Source organism: Pan paniscus, chromosome 11 (genome assembly GCF_029289425.2).
Source record: "Pan paniscus chromosome 11, NHGRI_mPanPan1-v2.0_pri, whole genome shotgun sequence".
In the NCBI taxonomy this organism is placed as follows: domain Eukaryota; kingdom Metazoa; phylum Chordata; class Mammalia; order Primates; family Hominidae; genus Pan; species Pan paniscus.
In genome coordinates, this window is record NC_073260.2 from 65,222,134 (window position 1) to 65,243,592 (window position 21,459).

Here is a 21,459-nt window from a genome sequence, read left to right on the forward strand (position 1 = left end):
CGGGTTGATTCCATTCCATTCCATTCCATTCCATTCGGTTTGATTCCATTTAATTCCGTTCCGTCCCATTCCATTCCATTCCATTCGGGATAATTCCATTCCATTCCATTTCATTCGGGATGATTCCATTCCATTCCATTCCGTTCAATTCAATTCAATTCCATTCCATTCCTTTCGGGTTGATTCCATTCCATTCCATTGCATTCCATTTCATTCCATTCCATTCCATTCCATTCCATTCTGGTTGATTCCATTACATTCCATTCAATTCCATTCCATTCCTTTCCATTCCATTCCATTCGGTTTGATTCCCTTCCATTCCATTCCATTCCATTCCATACCATTCCATTCGGGTTGATAACATTCCGTTCCATTCCATTCCATTCCATTCCGTTCCATTCCATTCCATTCCATTCGGGTTGATTCCATTCCATTCAATTCCATTCCGTTTGACTCCATTCCATTCCATTTCATTCCGGTTGATTCCATTCCATTCCATTCCATTCCATTCCATTCCATTCGGGTTGATTCCATTCCATTTCATTCCATTCCATTTCATTCCATTCCATTCCATTCCATTCCATTCCATTCCATTCCATTCCATTCCATGCCATTCGGGATGATTCCATTCCATTCCATTCCATTCTCCTTTACTCCATTCCGTTCCATTGCATTCCATTCCATTCCATTCCATTCGGGTTGATTGCATTCCATTCCAATCCAATCCATTCCATTCCATTTGGTTTGATTCCATTCCATTCCATCCCAATCCATTCCATTCCATTCCATTCCATTCCATTCCATTCCATTCCATTCCATTCGGGTTGATTCCATTGCATTCCATTCCATTCCATTCCATTGCATTCCATTCGGGTTGATTCCATTCTATTCCATTCTGTTCCAATCCATTCCTTTCCATTCCATTCGGGTTGATTCCATTCCATTCCATTCCATTCCATTCCATTCCATTCCATTCGGTTTGATTCCATTTAATTCCATTCCATCCCATTCCATTCCATTCCATTCGGGATCATTCCATTCCATTCCATTTCATTCGGGATGATTCCATTCCATTCCATTCCGTTCAATTCAATTCCATTCCATTCCATTCCTTTCGGGTTGATTCCATTCCATTCCATTGCATTCCATTTCATTCCATTCCATTCCATTCCATTCCATTCTGGTTTATTCCATTCCATTCCATTCAATTCCATTCCATTCCTTTCCATTCCATTCCATTCGGTTTGATTCCCTTCCATTCCATTCCATTCCATTCCATACCATTCCATTCGGGTTGATAACATTCCATTCCATTCCATTCCATTCCATTCCATTCGGGTTGATTCCATTCCATTCAATTCCATTCCGTTTGACTCTATTCCATTCCAATTCATTCCGGTTAATTCCATTCCATTCCATTCCATTCCATTCCTTTCCATTCCATTTAGGTTGATTCCATTCCATTCCATTCCATTCCATTCCTTTCCATTCCGGTTGATTCCATTCCATTCCATTACATTGCATTCCATTCGGGTTGACTCCATTCCATTCCATTCCACTGCATTCGGGTTTATTCCATTCCATTCCATTCCATTCCACTCCATTCCATTCCATTCGCGTTGATTCCATTCCATTCCATTCCATTCTATTCCATTCGGGTTGATTCCATTCCGTTCCATTCCATTCCATTCCATTCCATTCGTGTTGAGTCCATTGCATTCCATTCCTTTCCATTCCATTCCATGCCATTCGGGATGATTCCATTCCATTCCATTCCGTTCCATTCGGGTTGATTCCTTTCCATTTCATTCCATTCCATTGCATTCCATTCCATTCCATTCGGGTTGATTCCATTCCATTCCATTCCATTGCATTCCATTCCGTTTGATTCCATTCCATTCCATTCCATTCCGTTCCATTCGGGTTGATTCCATTCCGTTCCATTCCATTCCATTCCATTCCATTCCATTCGTGTTGACTCCATTGCATTCCATTCCGTTCCATTCCATTCCATGCCATTTGGGATGATTCCATTCCATTCCATTCCTTTCCAATCCATTCGGGTTGATTCCATTCCATTTCATTCCATTCCATTGCATTCCATCCCATTCCATTCGGGTTGATTCCATTCCATTCCATTCCATTGCATTCCATTCCGTTTGATTCCATTCCATTCCATTCCATTCCAATCCATTCGTGTTGATTCCATTCCGTTCCATTCCATTCCATTCCATTCCTTTCCATTCCATTCGGATTGATTCCATTCCATTTCATTCCATTCCATTCCAATCCATTCGGGTAGATTTCATTCCATTCCATTACATTCCATGCCATTCGGGATGATTCCATTCCATTCCATTCCAATCCATTCCATTCGAGTGGATTCCATTCCATTCCATTCCACTATATTCCATTCGATTTCATTCCATTCCATTCCATTCGGGTTGGTTCCATTCCATTCCTTTTCATTCCATTCCATTCCATTCCATTCGTGTTGATTCCATTCCATTCCATTACATTACATTACATTACATTCCCGTTGATTCCATTCCATTCCATTGCATTCCATTTCATTCCATTCCGGTTGATTCCATTCCATTCCATTCCATTCCATTCCATTCCATTCCATTCCATTTCATTCCATTCCATTCCATTTCTTTCCATTCCATTCCATTTCATTCCATTCCATTCCATTCCATTCCATTTCATTCCATTCCATTCCATTCCATTCCATTTCATTCCATTCCATTCCATTCCATTCCATTCCATTCTGGTTGATTCCATTCCATTCCATTGAATTCCATTCCATTCCATTCCGGTTGTTTCCATTCCATTCCATTCCATTCCATTCCAATCCATTCTGGTTGATTCCATTCCATTCCATTCCATTCCATTCCATTCCGTTCCATTCCATTCCATTCCTTTCTTGTTGATTCCATTCCATTCCTTTCCATTCCATTCCGTTTCTTTCCATTCGTGTTGAATGCATACCATTCCATTCCATTCCATTGCAGTCGGTCTGATTCCGTTCTATTCCGTTCCATTCGATTCCATTCCATTCGGGTTGGTTCCATTCCATTCCTGTCTATTCCATTCCATTCCATTACTTTCTGATTGATTCCATTCCCTTCCATTCCTTTCCATTCAGGTTGATTCCATTCCATTCTATTCCATTACATTCCGGTTGATTCCATTCCATTCCATTCCATTCCATTCCATTCCATTCTTGGTGATTCCACTCCATTCCATCCCATTGCATTCATGTTGATTCCATTCCATTCCATTCCATTCCATTCCATTCCATTCGGGTTGATTCCATTCCATTCCATTCCTTTCCATTCCATTCCGTTTGATTCCATTCCATTCCATTCCATTCCATTTTGCTTGATTCCATTCCATTCCATTCCTTTCCATTCCATTCCATTTTATTCCACTCCATTCCATTCGGATTGACTTCAATCCATTCCATTCCATTCCATTCCATTCCATTCCATTCCATTCCATTCCATTCTGGTTGATTCCATTCCATTCCATTCCATTACATTCCAATCCATTCCGGTTGATTCCATTCCATTCCATTCCATTCCATTCCATTCCATTCGGGTTGATTCCATTCCATTCCATTCCATTCCATTCCATTCCATTCCATTCCATTGCATTCCATTCGGGTTGATTGCATTCTATTCCATTCCTTTCCTATCCATTCCTTTCCATTCCATTCCATTCCATTCCATTCGGGTTGATTCCATTCCATTCCATTTCATTCCATTCCATTCCATTCGGGTGGATTCCATTCCATTTCTTTCCATTCCATTACATTCGTTTTGATTCTATTCCATTCCATTCCATTCCATTCCATTCCATTCCATTCCATTCCGTTCGGGTTGATTCCATTCCATTCCATTCCATTCTATTCCATTCCATACGGGTTGATTCCATACCATCCCATTCCATTCCATTCCATTCGGGTGGATTCCATTCCATTTCATTCTATTCCATAACATTCGGCTTCATTCTATTCCATTCCATTCCCTTCCATTCCATTGCATTCCATTCGGGTTCATTCCATTCCATTCCATTTCATTCCATTCCATTCCATTCTATTCAGGTTGATTCCATTCCATTCCATTCCATTCGGGTTGATTCCATTCCGTTCCATTCCATTCCATTCCATTCCATTCCATTCGGGTTTATTCCATTCCATTTCATTCCATTCCATTCCATTCCATTCCATTCCATTCGGGTTGATTCCATTCCATTCAATGCCATTCGGTTTGACTCCAATAAATTCCATTCCATTCTGGTTGATTCCATTCCATTCCATTCCATTCCTTTCCATTCCATTTAGGTTGATTCCATTCCATTCCATTCCAATCCATTCCATTCCATTCCATTCCCTTCCATTCCATTATATTTGTGTTGATTGCATTCCATTCCAATCCATTCCATTCCATTCCATTCCATTCCGGTTGATTCCATTTCATTCCATTCCATTCCATTCCATTCTATTCGGGTTGATTAAATTGCATTCCATTCCATTCCATTCCATTCCATTCCATTCCATTCACGTTGATTCCATTCCATTTCAATCCATTCCGTTCCATTCCATTCGGGTTGATTCCATTCCATTCCATTCCATTCCATTCCATTCCATTCCATTCCATTCCATTCGGGTTGACTCCATTCCATTCAATTCCATCCCATTCCATTCCATCCCATTCCATTCCATTCCATTCGCGTGGATTCCATTCCATTTCATTCAATTCCATTACATTCGAGTTGATTCTTTTCCATTCCATTCCTTTCCATTCCATTGCATTCCATTCCATTCCATTCCAATCGAGTTGATACCATTCCGTTCCATTCCATTCCATTCCATTCCATTCCATTCCGGTTGTTTCCATGCCATTCCATTTCATTGCATTCCATTCCATTCCATTCCATTCCATTCCATTCCATTCGGGTTGACTTCTTTGCATTCCTTTCCATCCCATTCCATTCTATTCCATTCGGGTTGATTCCATTCCATTCCATTCCATTCCATTCCATTCCATTCCATTCGAGTTGATTCTGTTCCTTTCCATTCCATTCCATTCAAGATGATACCATTCCAATCCATTCCATTCCGTTCCATTCCATTCCTTTCGGGTTGATTCCATTCCATTCCATTCCATTCCATTCCATTCCATACCATTCCATTCCTTTCTTGTTGATTCCATTCCATTCCGTTTCATTCCAATCGTGTTGATTGCATTCCATTCCATTCCATTCCATTGCAGTCGGTCTGATATCGTTCCATTCCGTTCCATTCGATTCCATTCCATTCGGGTTGGTTCCATTCCATTCCTATCCATTCCATTCCATTCCATTCCATTCCATTCCATTCCATTCGGGTTGATTGCATTGCATTCCAATCCACTCCATTCCATTCCATTTGGTTTGATTCCATTCCATTCCATCCCAATCCATTCCATTCCATTCCATTCCTTTCCATTCCATTCCATTCGGGTTGATTCCATTCCATTCCATTCCCTTTCATTCCATTCCATTCGTGTTGATTGCATTCCGTTCCATTCCATTCCATTCCATTCCATTCCATTCCATTCGGGTTGATTCCATTCCATTCCATTCCATTCCATTCCATTCCATTCCATTCCATTCTGGTTGATTCCATTCCATTCCATTCCATTCCGTTCCATTCGGTTTGATTCCATTCCATTCCACTCCATTTCATTGCACTCGGGTTGATTCCATTCCATTGCATTCCATTCCATTCCATTTGGGTTGATTGCATTCCATTCCAATCCATTCCATTCCATTCCATTCCATTCGATTCCATTCTGGTTGACTCCATTCCATTCAATTCCATGCCATTCCATTCCATTCCATTCCATTCCATTCCTTTCCATTCCATTCCATTCCATTACATTCGAGTTGATTCTTTTCCATTCCATTCCATTCCATTCCATTGCATTCCATTCGGGTTGATTCCATTCTATTCCATTCTGTTCCAATCCATTCCTTTCCATTCCATTCGGGTTGATTCCATTCCATTCCATTCCATTCCATTCGGTTTGATTCCATTTAATTCCATTCCGTCCCATTCCATTCCATTTCATTCGGGATGATTCCATTCCATTCCATTCCGTTCAATTCAATTCAATTCCATTCCATTCCTTTCGGGTTGATTCCATTCCATTCCATTGCATTCCATTTCATTCCATTCCATTCCATTCCATTCCATTCCATTCCATTCTGGTTGATTCCATTACATTCCATTCAATTCCATTCCATTCCTTTCCATTCCATTCCATTCGGTTTGATTCCCTTCCATTCCATTCCATTCCATTCCATACCATTCCATTCGGGTTGATAACATTCCATTCCATTCCATTCCATTCCATTCCATTCCATTCCATTCCATTCCATTCCATTCCATTCCATTCGGGTTGATTCCATTCCATTCAATTCCATTCCGTTTGACTCCATTCCATTCCATTTCATTCTGATTGATTCCATTCCATTCCATTCCATTCCTTTCCATTCCATTTAGGTTGATTCCATTCCATTCCTTTCCATTCCTTTCCATTCCGGTTGATTCCATTCCATTCCATTACATTGCATTCCATTCGGGTTGACTCCATTCCATTCCACTCCATTCGGGTTTATTCCATTCCATTCCATTCCATTCTACTCCATTCCATTCCATTCGCGTTGATTCCATTCCATTCCATTCCATTCTATTCCATTCGGGTTGATTCCATTCCGTTCCATTCCATACCATTCCATTCCATTCGTGTTGACTCCATTGCATTCCATTCCATTCCATTCCATTCCATTCCATTCCATTCCAATCCATTCTGGTTGATTCCATTCCATTCCATTATATTCCATTCCTTTCAATTCCATTCCATTCGGGTTGATTCTCCTCCATTCCATTTCATTCCATTCCATAGCATTCCATTCAGGTTGATAACATACCATTCCATTCCATTCCTTTCCATTTCATTTAGGTTGATTCCATTCCATTCCAATCCGTTCCATTCCATTCCATTCCTTTCCGGTTGATTCCATTTCATACCATTGCATTCCATTCCATTACATACCATTCCATTCGGGTTGATTCTATTCCATTCCATTCCATTCCATTCCATTCGGGTTGATTCTGTTCCTTTCCATTCCATTCCATTCGAGATGATACCATTCCAATCCATTCCATTCCGTTCCATTCCATTCCTTTCGGGTTGATTCCATTCCATTCCATTCCATTCCATTCCATTCCATTCCTTTCTTGTTGATTCCATTCCATTGCGTTTCATTCCATTCTTGTTGATTGCATTCCATTCCATTCCATTCCATTGCAGTCAGTCTGATATCGTTCCATTCCGTTACATTCGATTCCATTCCATTCGGTTTGGTTCCATTCCATTCCTATCCATTCCATTCCATTCCGTTCGGGTTGATTGCATTCCATTCCATTCCATTCCATTCCATTCCATTCCATTCCATTCGGGTTGATTCCATTTCATTTCTTTCCTTTCCATTGTATTCTGGTTGATTCTCTTCCATTCCATTCCATTCCATTCCATTCCATTCCATTCCATTCGGGTTGATTCCATTCCATTCCATTCCATTCTATTCCATTCCATTGCATTCCATTCCATTCGGTTGATTCCATTCCATTCCATGCCATTCCATTCCATTCCGTTCCATTCCATTCCATTCGGGTTGACTCCATTCCATTCCATTCCATTCCATTCCATTCCATTTCATTAGGGTTGATTCCATTCCATTTCATTCCATTCCATTTCATTCCATTCCATTCCATTCTATTCCAATCCATTCCATGCTATTCGGGATGATTCCATTCCATTCCATTCCATTCCATTCCATTCCATTCCATTCCATTCGGGTTGATTCCATTCCATTCCATTCCATTCTATTCCATGCCATTCCATTCCATTCCATTCGGGTTGATTCCATTCCATTCCATTCCATTCCGTTCCATTCCATTCCATTCGGGTTGATTCCATTCCGTTCCATTCCATTCCATTCCATTCCATTCCATTCGGGTTGATTCCATTCCATTTCATTCCATTACATTTCATTCCATTCCATTCCATTCCATTCCATGCCATTCGGGATGATTCCATTCCATTCCATTCCATTCAATTCTCCTTTACTCCATTCCATTCCTTTCCATTCCATTCCATTCCATTCCATTCGGGTTGATTGCATTCCATTCCAATCCACTCCATTCCATTCCATTTGGTTTGATTCCATTCCATTCCATCCCAATCCATTCCATTCCATTCCATTCCATTCCATTCCATGCCATTCCATTCGGGTTGATTCCATTCCATTCCATTCCCTTTCATTACATTCCATTCGTGTTGATTGCATTCCGTACCATTCCATTCCATTCCATTCCATTCCATTCGGGTTGATTCCATTCCATTCCATTCCATTCCATTCCATTCCATTCTGGTTGATTCCATTCCATTCCATTCCATTGCGTTCCATTCGGTTTGATTCCATTCCATTCCACTCCATTCCATTGCATTCGGGTTGATTCCATTCGATTGCATTCCATTCCATTCCATTTGGGTTGATTGCATTCCATTCCAATACATTCCATTCCATTCCATTCCATTCCATTCGGGTTGACTCCATTCCATTCAATTCCATGCCATTCCATTCCATTCCTTTCCATTCCATTCCTTTCCATTCCATTCCATTCCTTTACATTCGAGTTGACTCTTTTCCATTCCATTCCTTTCCATTCCATTGCATTCCATTCGGGTTGATTCCATTCTATTCCATTCTGTTCCAATCCATTCCTTTCCATTCCATTCGGGTTGATTCCATTCCATTCCATTCCATTCCATTCGGTTTGATTCCATTTAATTCCGTTCCGTCCCATTCCATTCCATTCCATTCGGGATAATTCCATTCCATTCCATTTCATTCGGGATGATTCCATTCCATTCCATTCCGTTCAATTCAATTCAATTCCATTCCATTCCTTTCGGGTTGATTCCATTCCATTCCATTGCATTCCATTTCATTCCATTCCATTCCATTCCATTCCATTCTGGTTGATTCCATTACATTCCATTCAATTCCATTCCATTCCTTTCCATTCCATTCCATTCGGTTTGATTCCCTTCCATTCCATTCCATTCCATTCCATACCATTCCATTCGGGTTGATAACATTCCGTTCCATTCCATTCCATTCCATTCCGTTCCATTCCATTCCATTCCATTCGGGTTGATTCCATTCCATTCAATTCCATTCCGTTTGACTCCATTCCATTCCATTTCATTCCGGTTGATTCCATTCCATTCCATTCCATTCCATTCCATTCCATTCGGGTTGATTCCATTCCATTTCATTCCATTCCATTTCATTCCATTCCATTCCATTCCATTCCATTCCATTCCATTCCATTCCATTCCATGCCATTCGGGATGATTCCATTCCATTCCATTCCATTCTCCTTTACTCCATTCCGTTCCATTGCATTCCATTCCATTCCATTCCATTCGGGTTGATTGCATTCCATTCCAATCCAATCCATTCCATTCCATTTGGTTTGATTCCATTCCATTCCATCCCAATCCATTCCATTCCATTCCATTCCATTCCATTCCATTCCATTCCATTCCATTCGGGTTGATTCCATTGCATTCCATTCCATTCCATTCCATTGCATTCCATTCGGGTTGATTCCATTCTATTCCATTCTGTTCCAATCCATTCCTTTCCATTCCATTCGGGTTGATTCCATTCCATTCCATTCCATTCCATTCCATTCCATTCCATTCGGTTTGATTCCATTTAATTCCATTCCATCCCATTCCATTCCATTCCATTCGGGATCATTCCATTCCATTCCATTTCATTCGGGATGATTCCATTCCATTCCATTCCGTTCAATTCAATTCCATTCCATTCCATTCCTTTCGGGTTGATTCCATTCCATTCCATTGCATTCCATTTCATTCCATTCCATTCCATTCCATTCCATTCTGGTTTATTCCATTCCATTCCATTCAATTCCATTCCATTCCTTTCCATTCCATTCCATTCGGTTTGATTCCCTTCCATTCCATTCCATTCCATTCCATACCATTCCATTCGGGTTGATAACATTCCATTCCATTCCATTCCATTCCATTCCATTCGGGTTGATTCCATTCCATTCAATTCCATTCCGTTTGACTCTATTCCATTCCAATTCATTCCGGTTAATTCCATTCCATTCCATTCCATTCCATTCCTTTCCATTCCATTTAGGTTGATTCCATTCCATTCCATTCCATTCCATTCCTTTCCATTCCGGTTGATTCCATTCCATTCCATTACATTGCATTCCATTCGGGTTGACTCCATTCCATTCCATTCCACTGCATTCGGGTTTATTCCATTCCATTCCATTCCATTCCACTCCATTCCATTCCATTCGCGTTGATTCCATTCCATTCCATTCCATTCTATTCCATTCGGGTTGATTCCATTCCGTTCCATTCCATTCCATTCCATTCCATTCGTGTTGAGTCCATTGCATTCCATTCCTTTCCATTCCATTCCATGCCATTCGGGATGATTCCATTCCATTCCATTCCGTTCCATTCGGGTTGATTCCTTTCCATTTCATTCCATTCCATTGCATTCCATTCCATTCCATTCGGGTTGATTCCATTCCATTCCATTCCATTGCATTCCATTCCGTTTGATTCCATTCCATTCCATTCCATTCCGTTCCATTCGGGTTGATTCCATTCCGTTCCATTCCATTCCATTCCATTCCATTCCATTCGTGTTGACTCCATTGCATTCCATTCCGTTCCATTCCATTCCATGCCATTTGGGATGATTCCATTCCATTCCATTCCTTTCCAATCCATTCGGGTTGATTCCATTCCATTTCATTCCATTCCATTGCATTCCATCCCATTCCATTCGGGTTGATTCCATTCCATTCCATTCCATTGCATTCCATTCCGTTTGATTCCATTCCATTCCATTCCATTCCAATCCATTCGTGTTGATTCCATTCCGTTCCATTCCATTCCATTCCATTCCTTTCCATTCCATTCGGATTGATTCCATTCCATTTCATTCCATTCCATTCCAATCCATTCGGGTAGATTTCATTCCATTCCATTACATTCCATGCCATTCGGGATGATTCCATTCCATTCCATTCCAATCCATTCCATTCGAGTGGATTCCATTCCATTCCATTCCACTATATTCCATTCGATTTCATTCCATTCCATTCCATTCGGGTTGGTTCCATTCCATTCCTTTTCATTCCATTCCATTCCATTCCATTCGTGTTGATTCCATTCCATTACATTACATTACATTACATTACATTCCCGTTGATTCCATTCCATTCCATTGCATTCCATTTCATTCCATTCCGGTTGATTCCATTCCATTCCATTCCATTCCATTCCATTCCATTCCATTCCATTTCATTCCATTCCATTCCATTTCTTTCCATTCCATTCCATTTCATTCCATTCCATTCCATTCCATTCCATTTCATTCCATTCCATTCCATTCCATTCCATTTCATTCCATTCCATTCCATTCCATTCCATTCCATTCTGGTTGATTCCATTCCATTCCATTGAATTCCATTCCATTCCATTCCGGTTGTTTCCATTCCATTCCATTCCATTCCATTCCAATCCATTCTGGTTGATTCCATTCCATTCCATTCCATTCCATTCCATTCCATTCCGTTCCATTCCATTCCATTCCTTTCTTGTTGATTCCATTCCATTCCTTTCCATTCCATTCCGTTTCTTTCCATTCGTGTTGAATGCATACCATTCCATTCCATTCCATTGCAGTCGGTCTGATTCCGTTCTATTCCGTTCCATTCGATTCCATTCCATTCGGGTTGGTTCCATTCCATTCCTGTCTATTCCATTCCATTCCATTACTTTCTGATTGATTCCATTCCCTTCCATTCCTTTCCATTCAGGTTGATTCCATTCCATTCTATTCCATTACATTCCGGTTGATTCCATTCCATTCCATTCCATTCCATTCCATTCCATTCTTGGTGATTCCACTCCATTCCATCCCATTGCATTCATGTTGATTCCATTCCATTCCATTCCATTCCATTCCATTCCATTCGGGTTGATTCCATTCCATTCCATTCCTTTCCATTCCATTCCGTTTGATTCCATTCCATTCCATTCCATTCCATTTTGCTTGATTCCATTCCATTCCATTCCTTTCCATTCCATTCCATTTTATTCCACTCCATTCCATTCGGATTGACTTCAATCCATTCCATTCCATTCCATTCCATTCCATTCCATTCCATTCCATTCCATTCTGGTTGATTCCATTCCATTCCATTCCATTCCATTCCAATCCATTCCGGTTGATTCCATTCCATTCCATTCCATTCCATTCCATTCCATTCGGGTTGATTCCATTCCATTCCATTCCATTCCATTCCATTCCATTCCATTCCATTGCATTCCATTCGGGTTGATTGCATTCTATTCCATTCCTTTCCTATCCATTCCTTTCCATTCCATTCCATTCCATTCCATTCGGGTTGATTCCATTCCATTCCATTTCATTCCATTCCATTCCATTCGGGTGGATTCCATTCCATTTCTTTCCATTCCATTACATTCGTTTTGATTCTATTCCATTCCATTCCATTCCATTCCATTCCATTCCATTCCGTTCGGGTTGATTCCATTCCATTCCATTCCATTCTATTCCATTCCATACGGGTTGATTCCATACCATCCCATTCCATTCCATTCCATTCGGGTGGATTCCATTCCATTTCATTCCATTCCATAACATTCGGCTTCATTCTATTCCATTCCATTCCCTTCCATTCCATTGCATTCCATTCGGGTTCATTCCATTCCATTCCATTTCATTCCATTCCATTCCATTCTATTCAGGTTGATTCCATTCCATTCCATTCCATTCGGGTTGATTCCATTCCGTTCCATTCCATTCCATTCCATTCCATTCCATTCGGGTTTATTCCATTCCATTTCATTCCATTCCATTCCATTCCATTCCATTCCATTCGGGTTGATTCCATTCCATTCAATGCCATTCGGTTTGACTCCAATAAATTCCATTCCATTCTGGTTGATTCCATTCCATTCCATTCCATTCCTTTCCATTCCATTTAGGTTGATTCCATTCCATTCCATTCCAATCCATTCCATTCCATTCCATTCCCTTCCATTCCATTATATTTGTGTTGATTGCATTCCATTCCAATCCATTCCATTCCATTCCATTCCATTCCGGTTGATTCCATTTCATTCCATTCCATTCCATTCCATTCTATTCGGGTTGATTAAATTGCATTCCATTCCATTCCATTCCATTCCATTCCATTCCATTCACGTTGATTCCATTCCATTTCAATCCATTCCGTTCCATTCCATTCGGGTTGATTCCATTCCATTCCATTCCATTCCATTCCATTCCATTCCATTCCATTCCATTCGGGTTGACTCCATTCCATTCAATTCCATCCCATTCCATTCCATCCCATTCCATTCCATTCCATTCGCGTGGATTCCATTCCATTTCATTCAATTCCATTACATTCGAGTTGATTCTTTTCCATTCCATTCCTTTCCATTCCATTGCATTCCATTCCATTCCATTCCAATCGAGTTGATACCATTCCGTTCCATTCCATTCCATTCCATTCCATTCCATTCCGGTTGTTTCCATGCCATTCCATTTCATTGCATTCCATTCCATTCCATTCCATTCCATTCCATTCCATTCGGGTTGACTTCTTTGCATTCCTTTCCATCCCATTCCATTCTATTCCATTCGGGTTGATTCCATTCCATTCCATTCCATTCCATTCCATTCCATTCCATTCGAGTTGATTCTGTTCCTTTCCATTCCATTCCATTCAAGATGATACCATTCCAATCCATTCCATTCCGTTCCATTCCATTCCTTTCGGGTTGATTCCATTCCATTCCATTCCATTCCATTCCATTCCATACCATTCCATTCCTTTCTTGTTGATTCCATTCCATTCCGTTTCATTCCAATCGTGTTGATTGCATTCCATTCCATTCCATTCCATTGCAGTCGGTCTGATATCGTTCCATTCCGTTCCATTCGATTCCATTCCATTCGGGTTGGTTCCATTCCATTCCTATCCATTCCATTCCATTCCATTCCATTCCATTCCATTCCATTCGGGTTGATTGCATTGCATTCCAATCCACTCCATTCCATTCCATTTGGTTTGATTCCATTCCATTCCATCCCAATCCATTCCATTCCATTCCATTCCTTTCCATTCCATTCCATTCGGGTTGATTCCATTCCATTCCATTCCCTTTCATTCCATTCCATTCGTGTTGATTGCATTCCGTTCCATTCCATTCCATTCCATTCCATTCCATTCCATTCGGGTTGATTCCATTCCATTCCATTCCATTCCATTCCATTCCATTCCATTCCATTCTGGTTGATTCCATTCCATTCCATTCCATTCCGTTCCATTCGGTTTGATTCCATTCCATTCCACTCCATTTCATTGCACTCGGGTTGATTCCATTCCATTGCATTCCATTCCATTCCATTTGGGTTGATTGCATTCCATTCCAATCCATTCCATTCCATTCCATTCCATTCGATTCCATTCTGGTTGACTCCATTCCATTCAATTCCATGCCATTCCATTCCATTCCATTCCATTCCATTCCTTTCCATTCCATTCCATTCCATTACATTCGAGTTGATTCTTTTCCATTCCATTCCATTCCATTCCATTGCATTCCATTCGGGTTGATTCCATTCTATTCCATTCTGTTCCAATCCATTCCTTTCCATTCCATTCGGGTTGATTCCATTCCATTCCATTCCATTCCATTCCATTCGGTTTGATTCCATTTAATTCCATTCCGTCCCATTCCATTCCATTCCATTCGGGATAATTCCATTCCATTCCATTTCATTCGGGATGATTCCATTCCATTCCATTCCGTTCAATTCAATTCAATTCCATTCCATTCCTTTCGGGTTGATTCCATTCCATTCCATTGCATTCCATTTCATTCCATTCCATTCCATTCCATTCCATTCCATTCCATTCTGGTTGATTCCATTACATTCCATTCAATTCCATTCCATTCCTTTCCATTCCATTCCATTCGGTTTGATTCCCTTCCATTCCATTCCATTCCATTCCATACCATTCCATTCGGGTTGATAACATTCCATTCCATTCCATTCCATTCCATTCCATTCCATTCCATTCCATTCCATTCCATTCCATTCGGGTTGATTCCATTCCATTCAATTCCATTCCGTTTGACTCCATTCCATTCCATTTCATTCTGATTGATTCCATTCCATTCCATTCCATTCCTTTCCATTCCATTTAGGTTGATTCCATTCCATTCCTTTCCATTCCTTTCCATTCCGGTTGATTCCATTCCATTCCATTACATTGCATTCCATTCGGGTTGACTCCATTCCATTCCACTCCATTCGGGTTTATTCCATTCCATTCCATTCCATTCTACTCCATTCCATTCCATTCGCGTTGATTCCATTCCATTCCATTCCATTCTATTCCATTCGGGTTGATTCCATTCCGTTCCATTCCATACCATTCCATTCCATTCGTGTTGACTCCATTGCATTCCATTCCGTTCCATTCCATTCCATGCCATTCGGGATGATTCCATTCCATTCCATTCCGTTCCATTCGGGTTGATTCCTTTCCATTTCATTCCATTCCATTGCATTCCTTTCCATTCCATTCGGGTTGATTCCATTCCATTCCATTCCATTGCATTCCATTCCGTTTGATTCCATTCCATTCCGTTCCATTCCATTCCATTCGGGTTGATTCCATTCCGTTCCATTCCATTCAATTCCATTCCATTCGTGTTGACTCCATTGCATTCCATTCCGTTCCATTCCATTCCATGCCATTCGGGATGATTCCATTCCATTCCATTCCTTTCCAATCCATTCGGGTTGATTCCATTCCATTTCATTCCATTCCATTGCATTCCATTCCATTCCATTCGGGTTGATTCCATTCCATTCCTTTCCATTGCATTCCATTCCGTTTGATTCCATTCCATTCCATTCCATTCCAATCCATTCGGGTTGATTCCATTCCGTTCCATTCCATTCCATTCCATTCCTTTCCATTCCATTCGGATTGATTCCATTCCATTTCATTCCATTCCATTCCAATCCATTCGGGTAGATTTCATTCCATTCCATTACATTCCATGCCATTCTGGATGATTCCATTCCATTCCATTCCAATCCATTCCATTCGAGTGGATTCCATTCCATTCCATTCCATTATATTCCATTCGATTTCATTCCATTCCATTCCATTCGGGTTGGTTCCATTCCATTCCTTTTCATTCCATTCCATTCCATTCCATTCGTGTTGATTCCATTCCATTCCATTACATTACATTACATTACATTACATTCGGGTTGATTCCATTCCATTCCATTGCATTCCATTTCATTCCATTCCGGTTGATTCCATTCCATTCCATTCCATTTCATTCCATTCCATTCCATTTCATTCCATTCCATTCCATTTCATTTCATTCCATTCCATTCCATTCCATTCCATTTCATTCCATTCCATTCCATTCCATTCCATTCCATTCTGGTTGATTCCATTCCATTCCATTGAATTCCATTCCATTCCATTCCGGTTGTTTCCATTCCATTCCATTCCATTCCATTCCAATCCATTCTGGTTGATTCCATTCCATTCCATTACATTCCATTCCTTTCAATTCCATTCCATTCGGGTTGATTCTCCTCCATTCCATTTCATTCCATTCCATAGCATTCCATTCAGGTTGATAACATTCCATTCCATTCCGTACCATTCCATTCCATTTCATTCCATTCCATTCCATTCCATTCCATTCCATTCCATTCGTGTTGATTCCATTCCATTCAATGCCATTCGGTTTGACTCCAATAAATTCCATTCCATTCTGGTTGATTCCATTCCATTCCATTCCATTCCTTTCCATTCCATTTAGGTTGATTCCATTCCATTCCATTCCAATCCATTCCATTCCATTCCATTCCCTTCCATTCCATTATATTTGTGTTGATTGCATTCCATTCCAATCCATTCCATTCCATTCCATTCCATTCCGGTTGATTCCATTTCATTCCATTCCATTCCATTCCATTCCATTCGGGTTGATTAAATTGCATTCCATTCCATTCCATTCCATTCCATTCCATTCCATTCCATTCACGTTGATTCCATTCCATTTCAATCCATTCCGTTCCATTCCATTCGGGTTGATTCCATTCCATTCCATTCCATTCCATTCCATTCCATTCCATTCCATTCGGGTTGACTCCATTCCATTCAATTCCATCCCATTCCATTCCATCCCATTCCATTCCATTCCATTCGCGTGGATTCCATTCCATTTCATTCAATTCCATTACATTCGAGTTGATACTTTCCATTCCATTCCTTTCCATTCCATTCCATTCCATTACATTCGAGTTGATTCTTTTCCAGTCCATTCCTTTCCATTCCATTGCATTCCATTCCATTCCATTCCAATCCGGTTGATACCATTCCGTTCCATTCCATTCCATTCCATTCCATTCCATTCTGGTTGATTCCATGCCATTCCATTTCATTGCATTCCATTCCATTCCATTCCATTCCATTCCATTCGGGTTGACTTCTTTGCATTCCTTTCCATCCCTTTCCATTCTATTCCATTCGGGTTGATTCCATTCCATTCCATTCCATTCCATTCCATTCGGGTTGATTCTGTTCCTTTCCATTCCATTCCATTCGAGACGATACCATTCCAATCCATTCCATTCCGTTCCATTCAATTCCTTTCGAGTTGATTCCATTCCATTCCATTCCATTCCATTCCACACCATTCCATTCCTTTCTTGTTGATTCCATTCCATTACGCTTCATTCCATTCGTGTTGATTGCATTCCATTCCATTCTATTCCATTGCAGTCGGTCTGATATCGTTCCATTCCGTTCCATTCGATTCCATTCCATTCGGGTTGGTTCCATTCCATTCCTATCCATTCCATTCCATTCCATTCCATTCCATTCCGTTTGGGTTGATTCCATTCCGTTCCATTCCATTCCATTCCATTCCATTCCATTCCATTACTTTCTGATTGATTCCATTCCCTTCCATTCCTTTCCATTCAGGGTGATTCCATTCCATTCTATTCCATTCCATTCCGGTTGATTCCTTTCCATTCCATTCCATTCCATTCCATTCCATTCTTGGTGATTCCACTCCATTCCATCCCATTGCATTCATGTTGATTCCATTCCATTCCATTCCATTCAATACCATTCCATTCGGGTTGATTCCATATCATTCCATTACTTTCCATTCCATTCCGTTTGATTCCATTCCATTCCATTCGATTCCATTTTGCTTGATTCCATTCCATTCCATTCCTTTCCATTCCATTCCATTTCATTCCACTCCATTCCATTCGGATTGACTTCAATCCATTCCATTCCATTCCATTCCATTCCATTCCATTCCATTCCATTCCATTCTGGTTGATTCCATTCCATTCCATTCCATTCCATTCCATTCCATTCGGTTTGATTCCATTCCATTCCACTCCATTCCATTCCATTCGTGTTGATTCCATTCCATTGCATTCCATTCCATTCCATTTGGGTTGATTGCATTCAATTCCAATCCTTTCCATTCCATTCCAATCCATTCCGGTTGATTCCATTCCATTCCATTACATTCCATTCCATTCCATTCGGGTTGATTCCATTCCATTCCATTCCTTTCCATTCCATTGCATTCCATTCGGGTTGATTGCATTCTATTCCATTCCGTTCCTATCCATTCCATTCCATTCCATTCCATTCCATGCCATTCCATTCGGGTTGATTCCATTCCATTCCATTCGGGTGGATTCCATTCCATTTCTTTCCATTCCATTACATTCGGTTTGATTCTATTCCATTCCATTCCATTCCATTCCATTCCATTCCATTCCGTTCGGGTTGATTCCATTCCATTCCATTCCATTCTATTCCATTCCATACGGGTTGATTCCATACCATCCCATTCCATTCCATTCCATGCGGGTGGATTCCATTCCATTTCATTCCATTCCATAACATTTGGCTTCATTCTATTCCATTCCATTCCCTTCCATTCCATTCCATTCCATTCGGGTTCATTCCATTCCATTCCATTTCATTCCATTCCATTCCATTCTATTCAGGTTGATTCCATTCCATTCCATTCCATTCGGGTTGATTCCATTCCGTTCCATTCCATTCCATTCCATTCCATTCCATTCGGGTTGATTCCATTCCATTTCATTCCATTCCATTGCATTCCATTCCATTGCATTCGGGTAGATTCCAATCCATTCCATTCCATTCCATTTCATTCCATTCCATTGCATTCAGGTTGATTCCAATCCATTCCATTCCATTACATTACATTCCATGCTCTTCGGGATGATTCCTTTCCATTCCATTCCATTCCATTCCATTCGAGTTGATTCCATTCCATTCCGTTCCATTCCATTCCATTTTATTCCATTCGATATCATTCCATTCCATTCCATTCGGGTTGGTTCCGTTCCATTCCGTTTCATTCCATTCCATTCCATTCCATTCCATTCGGGTTGATTCCATTCCACTCCATTCGGGTTGATTCCATTCCATTCCATTGAATTCCATTCCATTCCATTCCGGTTGTTTTCATTCCATTCCATTCCATTCCATTCCAATCCATTCTGTTTGATTCCATTCCATTCCATTACATTCCATTCCTTTCAATTCCATTCCATTCGGGTTGATTCACCTCCATTCCATTTCATTCCATTCCATAGCATTCCATTCAGGTTGATAACATTCCATTCCATTCCGTACCATTCCATTCCATTTCATTCGATTCCATTCCATTCCATTCCATTCGGTTTGATTCCATTCCATTCAATGCCATTCGGTTTGACTCCAATAAATTCCATTCCATTCTGGTTGATTCCATTCCATTCCATTCCATTCCTTTCCATTCCATTTAGGTTGATTCCATTCCATTCCATTCCAATCCATTCCATTCCATTCCCTTCCATTCCATTATATTTGGGTTGATTGCATTCCATTCCAATACATTCCATTCCATTCCATTCCATTCCGGTTGATTCCATTTCATTCCATTCCATTCCATTCCGTTCCATTCGGGTTGATTAAATTGCATTCCATTCCATTCCATTCCATTCCATTCCATTCCATTCCATTCACGTTGATTCCATTCCATTTCAATACATTCCTTCCCATTCCATTCGGGTTGATTCCATTCCATTCCATTCCATTCCATTCCATTCCATTCCATTCGGGTTCACTCCATTCCATTCAATTCCATCCCATTCCATTCCATCCCATTCCATTCCATTCCATTCGCGTGGATTCCATTCCATTTCATTCAATTCCATTACATTCGAGTTGATAATTTCCATTCCATTCCTTTCCATTCCATTCCATTCCATTACATTCGAGTTGATTCTTTTCCATTCCATTCCTTTCCATTCCATTCCATTCCATTCCAATCGGGTTGATACCATTCCTTTCCACTTCTTTCCATTCCATTCCATTCCGGTTGATTCCATGCCATTCCATTTCATTGCATTCCATTCCATTTCATTCCATTCCATTTGGGTTGACTTCTTTGCATTCCCTTCCATCCCATTCCATTCTATTCCATTCGGGTTGATTCCATTCCATTCCATTCCATTCCATTCCATTCCATTCCATTCGGGTTGATTCTATTCCATTCCATTCCATTCCATTCCATTCGGGTTGATTCTGTTCCTTTCCATTCCATTCCATTCGAGATGATTCCATTCCAATCCATTCCATTCCGTTCCATTCCATTCCTTTCGGGTTGATTCCATTCCATTCCATTCCATTCCATTCCATTCCATTCCATTCCTTTCTTGTTGATTCCATTCCATTCCGTTTCATTCCATTCGTCTTGATTGCATTCCATTCCATTCAATTCCATTGCAGTCGGTCTGATATCGTTCCATTCCGTTCCCTTCGATTCCATTCCATTCGGGTTGGTTCCATTCCATTCCTATCTCTTCCATTCCATTCCATTCCATTCCATTCCGTTCGGGTTGATTCCATTCCGTTCCATTCCATTCCATTCCATTCCATTCCATTCCGTTTTATTCCATTCCATTCCATTCCATTCCATTCCATTACATTCTGGTTGATTCCATTCCATTCCATTCCATTCCATTCCATTCCATTCCATTCCATTCCTTTGCATTCCATTCCATTCCATTCCATTCTGGTTGATTTCCTTCCATTCCATTCCATTCGGGTTAATTCCATGGCATTTTATTCCATTCCATTGC